This window comes from Phasianus colchicus, chromosome 4, assembly GCF_987193195.1.
Source record: "Phasianus colchicus chromosome 4, bPhaCol1.hap1.1, whole genome shotgun sequence".
NCBI classification, from domain to species: Eukaryota; Metazoa; Chordata; class Aves; order Galliformes; family Phasianidae; genus Phasianus; species Phasianus colchicus.
Window position 1 is genome coordinate 14,332,658 of NC_143439.1, and position 16,100 is coordinate 14,348,757.

The window sequence follows — 16,100 nt, forward strand, 5'->3', positions numbered from 1 at the left end:
ATTAAGACCTTCAGGTTTGTAACCTTAATTCCCTAAATACCTGCACTATAATTGCCACTGATATAAGACATATAGCATCTCTTACTAGCCTGCTTGTATTAGTCTTACTCAAATTAATGCAGTGTCCCTGGAGTTGACCCAATCTGTATACATACCTGGGATTACTCTGGCCCAAACGCAAAACCTCGCACATCATTTTGGTTAATCTCATTACATTCACAAGGGCCCACCTTTTGAGTTTATCAAAGTTCCTCAGGATGGCATCCCTTCTTTCTGCCACATCAACTGCACCATTTACTTGGTATCATCAGCAAATGTGCTAAGAACGTATTTGATCCCATAATCTATGCCACTGATAGAGGTGTTAAGGAGTATTGATCCCAAGAAGGACCGCTGGTAGACACTTCTCATCACCATCCTCCACTCAGACATACAGCCATTGACAACAACCCTCTGGCTGCAACCTTCCAACCAATTTCTTATCCACCTACAGATTTGAAAAGTCCACTGTTCAAATCTATACCTCTCCAATTTAGAGATGAGGATGTGGTGGGGACCGTGTCGAAGACCTTGCAGAAGTCCAGGTGGGTGACATGAGTTTCCCTCCCTTTGTCCACCAGTGGTGTCACTCTGTCATAGCAGGCCACTAGATTAGTCAGACATGAACTTCCCTTTGTGAAGCCATGCTGACTGTCTTGGATCACCTGCTCATCCTTCATGCACCCTCACATGTCTTCCAGGAGGACCTGTTCTATGATCACCCCAGGCACAGAGGAGGGGATCACTGGTCTGTAGTATCCTGGGTCCTCCTTCCTCCCTTTAGTATAAATGGGAGTGATATTTTCCTTTTTCCAGTCACCAGAGACTTTTCCTGACAGCCACGACTCATCAGATATGACAGAGAGCTGCTCAGCAACCACATCAGTGCAAGTCCAATGTGTCTCCAAAATGAGTACCCAACAGAAGAAGCATGGATTTGCAAGGACGGCATTAAGAAATCAAAACTGCTGCAGAGAGGACATGGGGTGAGGTTGCTGTAGGAAATCCAATTAAAGAACAGAATGAGCAAAACTTCTGGCAGGTCAGTCATATTTCACATATTTTGAAAATAAATGCCTAGGTGGTATGAATTTATACTCTACCAGGCTTTCCATCTTGAGGTTGTATTATTTGTTATATTTAAATTAGCACCCTTAAAACTAAATTGTCTTAGAGAATCTCAAGATACTGTTAAACAATAACTGAGTTCTGTTCTACTAAAGATCAAGTTTGCATATTAATATCTTTTTTATATGCCTGACATTATGTCAGTTTTGTATATATATATATTTTTTCTTTTTCTATGACAGCATAACAAAGAATCTTATTTTACCTTATCAAATAAGTACATTTTTGTATTAAATCTGTCCTCCAAATATCCGAGCTTAGAGCACAACATGAAGAATCAACATTCTTTGTTTACATGATGATTCAATTGCTACATAATGTCACTGAAGTTGTTGTATTATTTTTTTTTATTAAGAAAGTGCCCCAAGGCCAAGAATACCAATCAGTTCTTTGGAGGATTTGGTAGCAGCATCCATGATACAAATATAGTTTAATAAAGCTCATTTTAATTGATATATTTTCTCTCTAATTATTCCCTCCAGTCATAGGACAGGCAGTTTCATCTTAGATAGTGTCACACGCTGGTATTAAAAAAGGTATTTTGCTAACTATATAAATCAATTAGTAGCAACACAGACTACGGGCTAGCTGAAGTAAATGGTATTAAGTGTAATTAAGAGTAAACAAAGCTTGTCCCTAAATTCTAAGCGGCTATGTACAGTTGGATTTCAGCAACTCTATTTGGCAGTAACATATTTACCTAGTAATTGTGACTCACACAAACAATATACCTGCAGTGATTAATTTTAGTTACAAACCCTGTGGTAGGTTAATTAAATGATCCATTCTAAATAATGACAGCCTTTTAAAAGTAGCCCTGTAGGAGCTGAACCGTTGCCTTGAAAGGCATCAAACAAGCAGAATTTAACTAAGGCACGAGGTAGAAATCCTTTTTGACAATGTATTTACACAGAGAATACAAAGAAACTCTTTTTACTTTCTGAAATGTCATGCTATTAAGTACTTGACTGCATTGTTGGCATTCTATACTTTGTAGCCAAACAGAAACAGGAAAAAAATAGAACTGAAATAAAACATGCTTGAGATTCCACAGTAAAATATTTTTTTTAAAGTGTCATTGAAACATATAACTTAATGAGTCAGTTTATAATTGGTGAATTCATAAATGAACCAGCTTTAAGGAAGAAAAAAAAAAAAAAAAAAAAAAAAGTTCTCCAGTCTCATTTTTTCAACAGTTTGTGTGCCATCTTTGCAAAGTCACTGCAAATTATTAATTCCTACCAGACTGTGAACAATGTGAATAGTCATGCCTATGAACTACAGCTTATTTCTCTGATTTTTGGCCCTCTGTTACTCTGGGACACTTATTTTGTAAGATCTGAGAACTCCTTTAATTCAATACAAGCATACAAAAATGCCCTGTTAACTGCTAAAAATGAATTCAAATGCTACACAGTAGATAATCAATAATGCCAAACACTTCATTGCTAGAGACAACGTATCTTCTAGTATGGTGTTTAGATAATAAGAAATAAAAATAAAGCCAAAAATTCTGATCCCTAATCCAAAACCATAATTACAGAAACCCCCACAAGTTTTTAAATCATCTTTAGTATCAAATAAAGGTAACTTAAATATATATATGTATATATATATATACAGAGAAAAAAATAAAATTTTTATACAAAGATGAATTAAAGTGAATTAATTATAGGTTAATAATAGAAGCATGCTGTCTCCAGAACATATATGAGAGACAACAACTGGGTTTCTTTTTGTTATGTAGTCCACGAGGGTGGTAATAAGGATAACAGAAAGTCCAAAGGAGACCTTCACGCTACATAAAATACTTAAATAAGTTGTTGGGAATTAGTTTCTGTTGCTGTCAGGTCCCTTGAGCATTATGAAAGTACTTTCCAGATGAATTCTCTACTATGAGAAGTGATGATGAGACCAGGACTGCTGAGGGTTATTCAAGTCTCATACAGTTTCCACCTGAACATTCAAGTAATGGCAAAGATTTGGGCTTTTTTCTCTAGAAGAATGAAGTGACTGTGACATAATATGCAGTAGACCAAATGCAGAGGCAAGAACATCTATTCATGCCAAACGTACTTCATCCATGTATAGTTTGATTCCTATGAGTTATGTGGGTGAAGTAAATTTCACCTTTACTTCATAAAATTCATATTCAACTTGAAAATATCGTGTCTTTCAGTTTCTTAGTGACAGCTGTCAGAATCTATCAACACTCAGCACAAGAATAGAACGCTAATAGGCTTGTAATATCAAGACTAAACGGACTGGTGAAACTCGAAATGAAATACTATTATTGAAAATATTCTTCTATCTGATGTTGTGTGCAGTGGGTGAGAATAATTTTAATCTTGTCTTCTTTAAAAGTTGGATTGTAAATGAATGCTGACAAGATTAAATAAATGTACTTTTGATTTGAGCCTTTGCCAGTACTTTATTTTTTAATTGCCTAAATGTACACTATTTGATATTCTGCAAGTGTGGGTTTGTAACCCGTCTTTGGTAGGACATAGGAAAGGGATAAGAAGAGGGTTTTTTTCTTTTTTTTTTCTTTTTTTTTTTTTCTTTTTCCTTTCTCTTTCCTCTATTTATTTGTTTCAAAGTACCTCCAAATACATGATTTTGAATTTAGTCTCTAGAATGAATTTCACCTTGTGTCTTGCACCAGCTCAACACGTGTGAAGAATACTCCCTAAAGTAAAAAGAAGTATGATGTACAGTGATTTGGACGATGTGAGGAGTGATGTGACTACCATATTAAGTTAAACTAAATATACCAAAAATCGTCCTCAGTTAGTTTGCAAATGGCACCGAGTTGGGAGAACATGTTGATCTGCCTGAACTGAGCCCAGTGGGACAAAGTTCAACAAGACCAAGTGCCCGGACTGGCACTTTGGTCTCAACAACCCCAGGTAACACTAGAGGCTTGGGGCAGAGTGAATCATAGAATGGCCTGGGTTGAAAAGGACCATAATGATCACCCCCCTGCCACGAGGGTCATCATCTACCTGACCAGGCCTCCCAGAGCCACATCGAGCCTGATACTGGATAGTCTGATACACTGGATCCACAGTGGCTGGAAATCTGGAAAGAGTTAAGGTGGGAGTGGCCTCTTAGGGTCAACTTGTCCAACCACTATTCAAGCAGGAAAACTTGCTATGGGTGTCCTGAGTAGCTTTTGATCTTCAAGGAGATTCCACAACCTTCGAACAACTTGTGCCAGAGTTCATACAAAGCATGAAAGTGCTTCCAGATGACTAGGGAGGACCTTGTATGTTCCAGCTGGTGTCCATTGCCTCTTGCTCTGTCACTGAGCATCACTGAAAAAAGCCTGGATACATCATCTTTGCTCTCTCGTATCAAGTGTTTTTAGACACTGATAAGAATCCCAAAACTCTGCTTGTAAAGGTTGAACAGTCTGCTCTGACTGAGAGATGTAGACAACAAATTATCTTCTCATAATCCTCAAGGAGTCCTAGTCATCGAAACTCAATTCCACACATATTATCCATGACAACAGGGTTGATGAAACAGGCTTCCTTGTTCAGAGGCAGCATAAGACATCTGTTGTTTCTCACCTTAGAAGGGAAGCAAGAGTGACCAATAAACAGGCAAGAATTGCAATTACTGAAAGCAGTATAGAGGCGAATGATGAACATAAAAAAAATGTAGTATTGTCTTGTTGCATAGAGATTGTTGATACAGATCAGTAAAATGATCACAGGTCTTTGATGCTCAATGCTTGCACCTCAGCAATATTTTAACTAAAAGAAAAGAAAAAAAGGAAAAAGTATTAGCTAGGCAGATAGGAAAAAAAAAATCACAAAATTTATATAGATTTTCAACCTGTTTCTTGTCACAATAGGAAGTCAGAATATTGTCTTGCTAATCTATCCTTAAATACAAGGAATACTCTGAAAGAAATGCTTCCTATTTTACTATGTTGGACCATGACATCAGAAGCAGATGTTGATATGGCAGTAGAGGCTGAATGGCACCTGGCATGGAACTGTGTATGAAGCAAAGGTGCATCACTGAATTCCCCCATTTGGAAAAATTTTCACCCCTTGTCATTCATAGCTTGCTGAATGTTTCTAGACACCAAGCAGCGGGTGTGAGCATGATGAGGTGGCTGGTGATGCATTTCAGCAGTGGCAACAAAGACAGTGGTTCAACCTCACTGGTCCAGATTTTTAAGAGCGTGGTATGCAGGCTCTTGTTCACTGCTGGTGAAAATGCATTGCAAATAGTGATGACTATGCAGAGAAAAAAAAAAAAAAAAAAAAAAAAGTGTTTTGCAGCTGAGAATTTGCTTTATCAAACAGTGTTATTGTGCTCTTTGTATTTGATGTAATTTCCATGGACATAAATAGGAGGCATTACTTTCAGAGCATTGTATTCATAAGCATATAAAATGAATAATTACTGTAAAGGAGAGCATTCCCTTTGCACTCCCTGCCTTAATTTTGAGTGCTTTCCTCAAAACAAAACCGTTTTCTTTTTCATTTTGTTTCATTGCTATTAGAAAGATTTACATTTACCTTTCCCATGGTGAAGGTCACAAAATGATGGATTAAGCATTAAAAATAACCAGAAAGCATATCTGGAAGACAGCAAACATACTGAAAATAATAGATATTTTTGATGATGTTTGAAGATGAGCATTTTTGTATTCGTGTTGAGTATTTCTTAAAAAGTGAATTCAAAGTCGTATCATTATATACAAAAGATAACAGTTTCAAAGAAAGTCATGGTACTTGGGTTAATGCACTAGATTTTAATAATTCCCAGGAAAAAAAAAAAAAGAAAAAAAGAAAAAGAAAAAAAAACCAACATTATTTAAACATAAGTTTAGTGTGCTCACTTGTCTAATACTCCATGAACATAGAGTGGAGAGTATCACACAACAGAGTGACAGATAATTATAAAAGAAGCAGAAAATGGAGAAAAAAAAAAAAAAGTAACCGAATAACTTTTCACAGTCCTAACATACACTGCAGACGGACATGTGGAGGCATGAGGAACAACAGGAGACAGAAGATAGTTTGCTGTTTAGGTAGCCAGTGTTTCTGATATGGTGTAACCAACGATGTAGCTCTGTTCAAAACAAAAGCGAACAAGCAGCAGTAGTGCCAGGGATGTGAGAGGAATTGCACATAGCTCCATGCATAGGAGCTGAACAACCTTCTGTTTGAAGCCAACTTGTGAATGCAAGTTTGCCAACACTAAGGAAAACATGATTCTGAATTCCCTTTAAGACAAACATCGTCTGAAGGGATATTTAACAGTAACAGCCACTCCACTGTAGATACTCTTTTGTATCACTTTATAGTTGCAGTTTAACAATATACTGCATGCATATGTAATTATGTATGTTTTTAGTGCTTCTTAAAAACAACATAAAGACACATCTCTATCACTTCAGTGAAACATCCTCCCAATAAACAAATAACCCATAAAAATTACCCTGTTTCCCTGTTTATTCTTCATGAGTTTGTTCTTTTTTTCTTGACAGCACCCCTGCACAGCTGGAGCCCATTAAATTTAACAGCAGCACAGACACTTGCAAAGGCCTTAGAACTCCTCCTGCAATAAAATATCTTTTAAAAAAAGAAAAAATTAAAAAGATGTAAAAGCAATTGGCTTCCACATAATGAGATTATAATGTGGAATTATGAAAAAATGAATAAAACCACTTATTTTTACTCCTTTGAAATTAACCAGACATAGCTCAGTCATGAATATTTGAAAGTGGTGTGATCCATCCATCTTCTTGAACATAAAGATCTTTTCCTTACTGCATCATTTGAAAGCTCCAAGGAAGTCAGTGAATGCTTTGTCCCATTAATTTGAAATAAAATGGGGTGGGCAGATTCTTAGCTCCTAACAGGACATATATTAAATGTACTCAGCTATCAAACACCTAAATTCAGCATTCAGAATTTAAAGCCAAACAAGGAGTCCCACAAGAAGAGAGGGATTGTTTTACCTGATGTTCAATTTATTTCTTGGTTACTTTGCTTAATTATCTGTTTGAACTGTTTTCAATAACCTAGTAGGCTTACAGCACTTTACAGCTCACATTCACATGATTATGAGAACCTTTTGAATTTCTTTTGATAAAGAAGACCCCAGGCAAGGCATATTTGATAATCAATGACTCTTTTTGAGAGCTATCACTGATCTGTTAATTCTCAAATTTACTCTGTTGGAATTGAGTTGCCAGAAGCTTTGAAGCAAAACATCTTTTGGAAAGAGATGTGCCAAAAGGCTTCAAAACTCTTAAACAAGTTTGTTGTCATTTTCAAATTAGAGAAAGATGCAAGAAACCAGATCAACATGGGTTTTAAAACACAAAAAGCTCGGAATGTGATAGACAGGATTTCCTTGTAAAATAATATTTCTATCCCACTTTACTAATGTTCAAAAGTATTTTGAACTCTGCACAAACTTCTTCACATCTCTAGATGTCTCCTCTTTCCCATCAGTGTGGGCATGAGTTTGCATTCTGTCATATGCAATCATACTGGAGAGTCTCTACCTGCCATCTCTCTCCCTCCATTTTTTCTGGCAGACTTTAGTGAACTGTAAAATATTTTTCACCCAGAACATCTTCAGTTGCTCTCAGAAAAGAATCATCCTGACTCTCCTGCAACTGTCTTTCATATACTCAACCACATCAACACACAAGTTACTGCAATAGCTGTGAGGCACCAATTCAATTCTGCTGTTCATCTACACAGACAATTTCTTTACTTTTTCTTTTTGTGCTGACCATTGGTATCCAAGAAATGATCCCTGAAACCTGAAAAGGTTTGAAACAGCTGGTCCAGCTCTTTGAAAATCATTTCTTGTGATCAGTGTTCAGTGGAGGATGGTTGCAACTCTGAAAGTAAGAAAATGTAGCCAAATCAAAACATACAGTCATCGTGCAAAATATATTTTACTTTACTAAGATAAATCTGAATCAACTAAACTTATGACCAAGCATACAGAGACTGTTAGTTTGCAGGTCATTTAGTTTTTGACTTCTTACTTCCTTCTGCAGTCAACAAGTTTATAGAATTTCTGGTTATCTACAAAAGCTACACATGATAGATCAGAATGCCTGGCTCACAGAAATTCTTGAACCATCCTGTTTTTCAGGGATCAAATGTAAAAAGAGGAGAAAAGGCTAGCAAACACAAGTAGACAGCTACTGAGCTGAAACAGGAACTGTTATAATTGCAACAGAGGTTAAATACATCTGGTTGTAACACTGCAATTCTACTAAAGATTCTCACCTAGAGTATTCAAAATATTTAAAATAATAGAGTACTTCCAAAAAAAAAAAAAAAAAGTCAAAAAGCACAAAGACTTCACTTAGTGGTCTGATATTATTAGCTACAGAAACCAGCAAATGAAAGAGGAAAATGAGTTAGAGCCTCTTGTTCATTAATCATACCAAATTTACATCTATTTTTTTTGCAGCTTGCATTTAATTTAGACCTAGAATCTCAACTGGGATTTTCAATTTACATTTTCATTTAAGTATCAATAACAATTCTGCAAAAGCAATCTTGATGAAGAGAGAGACAAAAAAAAAAAAAAAAAAAGGTTTTATGACTGTCAAATGTAGTTAAAGTATGCATTACAGATTTTGTAGGCCACTGAAAAAACATCAGCAAAATTATAATGTAGATTTCCTAATTTTCAAAAGACACTTTTTTTTTTCCAGTTTCTGGAATTTAGGTTACTGAATACGTCATTACTGTAGTATTTTGTTTTTTATTAAGACCCCATTGCTGTTTTGTGGACACCAATTTTGATTCCATGTTTCTTTTTTTTTGTTTTTTTTTTCCCCAGTTTTTTCAATCTTGCTCATTCTCACTGGCCTCCTGTCCCCTTTTCCTGATTTCTTACTATTAGGGATGCACCAATCTTGAACTCTGAAGTGGCGTTTAAGTATCAACGAGCTCTCATGAGTTGCCTTATCTTTTAGTGCCTTAGCCCATGAGATACCTCTAAGTAGGTCTTTGAAGAGGTCCAAGCTGGCTATCCCAAAGATCAGGGTAACAGTCCAACTTATTGCATTGCTTCTTCCACTTGAGATCTTGAACTCCACCATCTCACAAACACTGTATCCCCCAACCTCTCCATCCTTGTTAGCAAAAACTAGGACAAGACACACATCCCTCCTCATGAGCTCTTCCACCACCTGTGTGTTCCTGGCCATGTTGCTTATCCAACAAATATCAGGATGATTCTAATCCCCCATAAGAACCAGTGGCCAGGATCCTGAGGCTACTTCCAGCTGCTCGTAGAAGGCCTCATCAAATTCATCCTCCTGATCAGATGGCCTGTAGTACACACCCACAACAGCATCATCTGTATTAGCCTGCTTCTTAATTCTTACCCACAAGCTCTCCACTTGTTCACTGTTCACCCCCAAGTAGAGCTTGATGCATTCTAGTTGCTCTGTCACATAAAAACCAACTTCATCACCTCATCTCATCAGCCTGTCTTTCCTAAAAAGTACATAGCTGTCCATGACAGCATTCCAGCCATATGACCTGTCCCACCATGTCTCTGCAGTCACAGTGAGATCATGACCCTGTAACTGCACACAGATCTCTAGTTCTTCCTGCTTATTTCCCATGCTGTTTGCATTGGTATACAGACACCCAGATATCTCTGAATGGTTTCAAGATTTCAGCTGGGCAATGTTATCTTCTCTGAGGAATCCTCACAACGTTCTGTTAGACAATTGAGAGGTTTTTCCCCACATTTTCCTAAAATGACAGTATTCCCTGAATCATCACTGTTTTTCCAGGTTAAACAAATTAATTGATTGGGCCTTTCTGCTGCTTCATTTAAAATCCTGAAAGCTAACCCATTATTGTTTCTACTTCAAAGCTGGAATCCCATATCCCTCTAGTTGCTGTGCAAGTTCAACTTAGATATTTTAAGGCCCTCCTGGATAATTTTTGAGTTGTCAGCTATGTATAAAATTTTGTGGGAAATCATACTGCATACTGAGATAAAATCAGTGAAGTTTCCTAAATCTTCAAGACAATCTCTAAAAGACTAATTCACAGTATGAAAATTACTCTGTGAAGTTATAGTTAGAACTATGACATTCAAGGATCAGTTGAAAAGAAATACCTATTTGGTGTAAATTTCTGATATATTCTTATTACAATAAATGCCAAAGAGTGATATTACAAATATATGTTTATTTTCAAAAATCGTGGCTAAGTCACAAAAATATACTACCATTTCCTCTTATTTATAAAGGAAAAAGGTGTAACTGCTTCAAAAAAGAAATATATATATATATATATATACCTGACACTGAACGTCAAACAACCATATGAAGAAAAGTATGCCGCTTATCTGAAGAATGAGAGAATAGACTAAAGACCAAATGACTGCCTCCTGACAGGAAGTTCAGCCAAAAAGCAAAGGACAGAATGTCTCTTAATTACCAGTGTTTACTGTGTGAAGAACTAGACTAAATAGCAGATTTAATGTAACTGACATAAAGCTAATGATTACTACCTATATTTCTTTTATGCGCATTGATATGGTGTTTTTGTTTAAAAAATTAGATGCTTATTAACTACATGTAGAGGGATTCAAACAGATATGCCTTTTTGGCGAGTGCCAATCGATAACTGCTTCTAGAGTAGCCTGAATTCTTCAGTAGTTGGAGGTAGAAGGGTTGCTGGCATTGATATTGGTGCCCTAGCACTCAACTGAACTCCCAGCCTTACCACAGAAAGAAGCAGAAAAGCTTCTCTGAACAGAGATATTTCCTGCCTGTAAAATCAGGAAGCTAACCCTGGTCAATTGTTGAGATGTATACAGGATCTTCAGATTTAAGGCTTATGAAGATTCTTATATGTGTCTCTAATTACTGGACATTCTGATTTTTAAAACGGTAGTAATTAAAGGTGACATGCTTCAGAAATAAGGCAAATTGCTATGAAAAGAACCATTTCAGTCACTCCAGAAAAAAAAGATATGCTTCGGGATAGTAAATCGTCAGTTGGTTTAAAGCCAAATTTAGGTGGACAAATCTTTTACAGTTTAAGATTCGTCTCACATATTTTTAGCATACTTAAGGAAAATTCAAGAAATAACAGGAGCTTTAAACGCATTAGTAGTGAATATGCTTATGAGTCTTGTGAATGAGATAAGTGAATTTTGGTCAATGAAACTGCAGTTCATTTTGCATATAGTAATTAAAATTACAGACAAGAAATACAGCCAGCATTCTCATTCTTTCTCATTGTAAAACTACTTTAGATATGAGAAGTTTTGCCAACTGACTTCTTCTGTTCTTAACTCTCTTTTTAATAGTTTACTGATGCATATTAGAATTTAATTATACCAATTAGTAGTGCTACATCACACATATGATGTAGCTTCAGTTAGGAGGTACCTAATATATATTAGTATAGTTTAGGTTTGTAATTAAAGTTCTCAGAGAAGTGCAAATTCAATATTATGATTATAAAACATTAAGACAACATTGATGGCACTTAAATTGAGTATTTTAAAATGACCCTACCTTTAAGACCCAGTCTTAAAAAAACTTTCTGTATCTGGAATGACTATTGCACTTTCTGCTTCTGAATGCATAAGATGATGTTGCTATCTCCATTGACATAGCCATTCTTTTTTTACATTTATTATATTCGTCTCTAAATCATGTTTCTTGATTGAATTGAGCCCCTTTAAAGATATCTGTCAAGTTTCAATTTTAGTGAGAGTTTTTTAGAGGCTTTTTGCAATTCCTTTCATCTCCGTAGACATTAAGTGTAGTGAATCTACTAAATCAAGACAATCTTGTCTTGATAAAGCTCTGTTTTGGGATTAAAAGCAGAAGTCTAATTCTTCTATGTCTACAGCTTCTTCACAGCAATATTTCATAGAATCCAATTCTACAATATTCTGTGGTGGAGTGGTTTTAAATTTTTTTTCTCTTGGCCCAGGCAAGAGGAGTGATAGCAAAAGACAATTCTTAAGATTGCTAATCGTGCTTCTCTTGAGATAGCATGTGAAGTTATTTTATATAAAGTCACTGTCCATTCCAAAATAACATTTGTTAAGTGATAATTTTTGCTCACTTGATTTGACAACAGCATTTAGAGAAACTATTAATGTTGTAGCAGTAATTAAAAATAAATTAAAAAAAGTGAAAAGATAAATTGCTGTCTTTACTGCTGTGCCTCTTTGGCATGGTCTTAAAAATCAAAATCAAGTGATAAACTAAAAGAGCACTGCTAAACATTTATTCTACTTCCTGAATAGCTATAAGTGATACTGAACTGGGACTGATGGCACCGTGTCCTCAGCCTCCACTGTCACCAAATAGATGACAAAAAACGTTAGCATGCATGAAGGCATCACTGTAGTAAGAAACTAAGCTTGAAAACGGTGTTTCATACAGAATGTGACATCCAAAATGTCCAACTTGGACTTCTTCATGAGTGATGCTAGATATCTTAGTCAACCCTGTAAGAGATTGTGTTAAAATGTGCTGCAGCTCCTCTCTAACCCACATGCCCCACAGATTTCCTATGTCTCAATATAAAGGCACTGAGAGGGAAAAAAAAAAAAAAAAAAAAAAAAAGGAGTGATACCTGTTACCAGTTCTCAGTGTGATGATACACAGCTGGGACATGATGCTACAATATTCTCACAAAAACATACGTCACAATGTAGAGGTTACATGAAGAACCTTAAATTTCTTCTTTCTACCTTACAGGCTCTTTTGTCTCCTCTGTTTCATAAGTTCTCCTTATCTCCATCAATCATAAATTAGGTTTGGGAAAGAACCACAGTCAAAGAATCTGAAGTGCAAAAAGGCATTCCTGCAGTATGAGACACAATATGGAAAAGATCATGATCTATATTTCCACAACAACAAAAAGAATATCCAGGATGATGTGCTGTAATCCTTTTAGCAAATGTAGGAGCTGCAAGCTTTTTAATTGCAAACCGTTTTTGTGCTTCACAGTTAAGATGTGCTTCTTAATTATGATACAATTTCAGTTTTTTAACTTAGATCTTGCATTATAAGCATATTAAATTGCCATGATGGGTTACAGTTTATCATGATCATTAAAAATGAGATGTTCAGACTGTGGCCATTCATTAATCATAGTCAGAAGTATAAGAAATAAATGGGGTGTAGTGCATCTTGGGAATCTATGAAAGATAATTAAATTGAATTGCCAGAAAAATAGAACAGAATAATACTTATATACAAAAGAAAACCAAAAACCAATAAACACTATAAACCCTATCAGATATTATTTTGAAGCATTTTATCTGTGGTCAGCGTCACTTTCTTTCCCCACATACACATAACTTGATATGTTGCTCCAAAATTAATGCCTCCCGTTTATTTTCATGAAAATTACAACAGCTGCAAAGAGCACAATAAGGCTACTCGAAAAAGCAAGTTCTCAGCTACAAACCACTATTTCTCAACTAAGTTACCACCAGTAGCTGTGAATTTTCACCAGCAGTAAACAAAAGCCTGCATGCCACACTTGTAAAAATCTGCACATGTGGAGGTGAGCCACTGTTGCTATTGCCACTGCTGAAATATACCCCCCACTGCCTCACTGTGCTCCCATCCACTGTTTTGTCTCTAGAAATTTTTAGGAAGCATCAGTGAATGCCAGTAAGTATTTTTTCATGTTTTTCCCACATGAAAGAATCCAATGATACCCCTCTTTGCTTCCTATGCACTTCCATGTCAGATACTATTTTTTTAAGACTACCCCTCTGCTGCTATATCACAAAACAACAAAATGTAACAGTATTGGTGGGAAGGTTCAACCTCTGCTGCCCTACCACCAACATCTGCCTCTGATGTCATGGGCCAGTATAATAAAATAGGAGGCATTACTTCCAGAGCAGAACTTGTGCCTCATTAAAAACTTTCCCAGTAGAAGAATACCAACTAAGGTAACTATTATTTTGCATGTAGATATTTTTATTTCTTTTTCTGTGAAACTTTTAACGATAGCTAGTTTTCTATAATAATTATAAATATTTGTGGCAAGTTCTGCAGTTTCATCAGTCTTCTGCTGAAAAAATGCAGTAGGTTGGACATGAATACATTGAGATTGTAAGCTGGCAGAACAATTAAATTTGTTTGTCACAACTTGATTAACTTTTAATTACACTATAAAAAGAGAGGACAAAAATCCCATATAACACTGGGTAAGCCCATTGGAATACAAGTACTGGAAAGGTTTCTTTTAAAGGTTCCAACTGTCTCGCTCCAATTTATGGGAGGAAGAGGAGGTTCTTTTAATATATGTATACCCGGCGTGAGATAAAGAAACTATGGTTCAAACGTTGGTCCAACGAGTATAGTACAGATCTTAGGGAGATGGGGAAGGGGAGGATGGACTATTATGAATTAGAGTAATGGGTAAGGGAAGGAGGGTGATAGAAAAGGTAAGAAAGAAGCAGCAAGGAGTCTTTATAGGAAGCAAGAGGGAGATAGTCACCACCATGGATCCAGCGTGGTTCATAGTTCAGTCACTCATCTTCAGTAGTGTGGGTCGTCGGGCATTGTTGTTCTGTTGACAATGACAACAGAAACAATGGTGACCATGGTGATGATGGCCCCTTTTGAATGGTTCCAAAGTGATCTAGTCAGCTGTCTTTGGAGTAATAGCTCACATCCAAAGTTGTTGATTCAGCTCTCCTTGGACTGGCAGATTCTGGCTCTGGGATCTCAGCAGAAACTCCTTTATTCCTATCTTCCGGGCCTTGCCAGCAGATAAGAGGGAGCAGAGATGCCCATTTGCATGTTTTTCACAGGACACGATGGTATCATTCCTCAGTTTTCCCATACCAAGCTGGAGCTATTTAGTCACAGGCCAGATCTTCCGCCAGTAAACTGAGCACTCTATTCCAGAGGCAAAAAGCTCTGGAGGAATGGGCTTTCAAATGTCCACAAAGTGATCTCGACTGTCACATGGTAGCACCCATCACTTACCTCCTCAACAAATCAATCAGAGTCTTATCACAAGAAATACCTCAGGAAGCAAGCTTTGAGCCAAAAAACAAAGAAGGATTCTCACCAACCTCCTTCCCCTCTATTAATGGGACATTAAGAGAATTTAGATATCTACACACAGGTCTGTGGAAAGTCATATGGGAGACAGGATTTAGTCTGTTTTGGCTAAAAGACTACATCTTAAAAATGAGACAAAAAAGCCAATATTTTAACATTTTCAGATTGTGTCTGAAATAAAAAGTGATTCCACTAAGACAGTCATTCTGATGTCTGAGGCAAAAATGTCAAGGACCTTAATATTTCTGTGTCCACTAAATAGACATTATTTTACAGAGTCATCTAATGTCTGGTCAACAACCTGTTGATTACTTCCATGCTCTGACTGTTGCAAGAAGAAGCTATCAAAATGCAGCATTTAGTTTAAATATCTTACTTGATTGTTTGTTCATTTATTTGCTTAGTATATTCTTGTTGGTTTGGAAAGTGAAGGCTGATACAAGAGGCTTCTCATTTCTCACAGAGAATGAGGAAAATAATAGATATTCTAACATTCTTTCTCATATTAAATAAATATGTTCCCATTTACAGAAAAGTATGATACTCCAATTTAAAACTTAAAAATATATTGCTTACTGTTGCCATGTACCTTTGCTTTCAAATACAGAACATGTTCTTAGATGATCTTTACTACTAAAATAAAGCATTTACAAAATAAAATCTTCCAATTTGAACTTGAAAACTTGAAAAAAGCAGGGCAGAAATGACAACTGGAAGAAAAGGGCCCTCTTACAAATTTCCCTTCTCTATGCATATACGTTTTGTCCATCCTGAACGTAAAACGTTTTACTCAAAGGCAGCCTGTGAAAAACAGGAAGAAGTAAAAGGATACATAAATATATTGCTC

At 36.3% G+C, this 16,100-nt stretch overlaps 1 long non-coding RNA gene across 2 annotated transcripts; it reads right to left on the reverse strand.

The window, feature by feature from the left end:
- Nucleotides 1-531: 531 nt before the first annotated feature.
- On the reverse strand, nt 532-14,753 carry LOC149918071 (uncharacterized). 2 transcript variants are annotated; one of them, XR_016466357.1, is made up of 6 exons: nt 14,682-14,753; nt 12,865-13,025; nt 7,940-8,050; nt 6,631-6,764; nt 4,173-4,928; nt 532-1,034 (listed from the first exon to the last, which is right to left on the reverse strand). It is a non-coding gene; the product is annotated as an uncharacterized LOC149918071 (long non-coding RNA). The 2 variants fall into 2 exon arrangements; XR_016466356.1 differs by lacking the exon at nt 532-1,034 and having other exon boundaries at nt 2,859-4,928.
- Nucleotides 14,754-16,100: the final 1,347 nt, after the last annotated feature.